A 1886-nucleotide genomic window follows, 5' to 3' on the forward strand; every position below is an offset into this window, starting at 1 on the left:
TTCCCACTGAATTGCCTTGACACCTTAATCAAAAATCAATATACCAGCTCTGCGGAGCCCCTGGGTCCTAGTACTGTGGCAGTGGCAGTGGGGCAGAGGTGGTTGCGGGCTGGTACTCCGCGGGGCTCCCCCACGGAGGAGGCGGTGCTCCGGGCTTCAGCTCGGAAGCTCGCACCTCCAGAGGACAGAAACAAGGGCAGTGACTGTGTGAGTACATATTTGAAGGCTCTATTGTCCTGCCTCCAATACCAGCAGTTTCTCTGTTCTGTGATCAATGTGATTCATAGGATCTTCTTAAGTAGAAATCGAAATGATCCAGGGGTGTGGAAAACATGGCTTTTATATTGGTCTGGGATTGGCTATAAGTTCCAGCATTTCGTTGGAGGAAGTTTCATTTTGAAAACAAAACAAGAAAGGCCTCCTGCAACTTACCAGAAAAGGCTCCAAGAGAGCAGGTCAAGGTGGCCATGTATATCTTAAAGAATGGTTGTGGTGGGCTGGGCTGCTGTGGATGGGGCTGCTAAGGTGGCCAGATTTGCTGCATATGCCTTGGCTCCAGCCACATTACTGACTCCATTGGGAGTTCTCAGTGTATTAGTGACACTATACTTTCTAAATGAAAGACTTCATCTTCAGGGAAAATTGGGTGTTTGTTGAGTGTTCTAGGGTCTACAGTTATGGTCATTCATGCTCCAAAAGAAGAGACGATAGAGACCTTAAATGACGTATCTCACAAGCAAGGTGATCCAGGTTTTGCGGTCTTTGCAACCCTTGTGGTCACTGTCCTTGATATTAATCTTCATAGTGGGACTTAACCATGGACAAAGGTTCTGGTGTGTATAACAATCTGCTTTGTGATTGGAGCATTTTCCGTCTGCTGTGTCAAGGGCCTGGGCATTGCTATAATGTACTGCTTGCTGGAAAACCATGCTGTGACAACTGTTGGCCTGGGTTCTGCAGCTGAGCCCGATACTGTGTGTGAGCAAATAGATCAATTATCTGAATATGGCCCTGGACATAGTCAACACTCCTATCATGACACCAATATATTATGTGTTCTTCACAACATCAGTTTTAACTTGTTCAGCTATTCTTTTTAAGGAGTGGCAAGATACGCCTGTTGATGTTGTCGGTACTTTGAGTGGCTTCCTCACCATCTTTCTGGAGATATTTTTACTGTATGCTTTTAAAGATCTCAGTTTTAGTCTGGCAAGTCTGTCATTGTCTTTTTGAAAAGATGAGAAAGCAACGAATGGCAATCTCTCTAGTATGTACGAAATTCTTAATGAAGAAAGCTTAGCCTGTGGAATTGAACAACACACTGGTGGAAATATCTCCCAAGAAATGGAAATCTGACAGCTTTTTAAAAAAGGAAAAATTAAACATTTAGTGTGTAGTTCTGCTATAAAGTGAATTTGAATATCAGAACATGTCTGAAAAAGCATTGTCCTCAAATAAGGTTCTCTAAAGACAGTCTTTTTAAATGTTTCACTAATTGGAATCTAGATATTACTTTTCTTACATTTAAATAATGGTAGCTCACTAAAATGACTTCAGTATGTGGCCAATTTCTGTTTCTGTTAACACTGTATTATTTTAAAGGTATTTTAAATTTTGTGTCCTTTACCCAAAAGTAAATGCACTAATGATAATTTTAAGTCTATAAAAGTGCTTTATTTTTTTCATTGGTGATAAAAGTCTGTAATGTATATTTGTCATCTTCTCTGTCAATTCCTGATCATTTTAAAGCTTTGTGATTTAAAAAAGAACAAAATTATCTGAATACATTATGCTCTGGTTTACCTTGCCTAAAAAACAAAACAAAACAGTAGATCATATATGTGTGGGTTCCATTGACTTAATTATCTATCTCAATGGCAGTTACT

The 1886-nt window shown here is 40.0% G+C and overlaps 1 pseudogene; it reads left to right on the forward strand.

The window, feature by feature from the left end:
- Positions 1-310: 310 nt before the first annotated feature.
- Positions 311-1367, forward strand: LOC119530808 (annotated as a pseudogene).
- Positions 1368-1886: the final 519 nt, after the last annotated feature.

Source organism: Choloepus didactylus, chromosome 4 (assembly GCF_015220235.1).
Source record: "Choloepus didactylus isolate mChoDid1 chromosome 4, mChoDid1.pri, whole genome shotgun sequence".
NCBI lineage: Eukaryota > Metazoa > Chordata > Mammalia > Pilosa > Megalonychidae > Choloepus > Choloepus didactylus.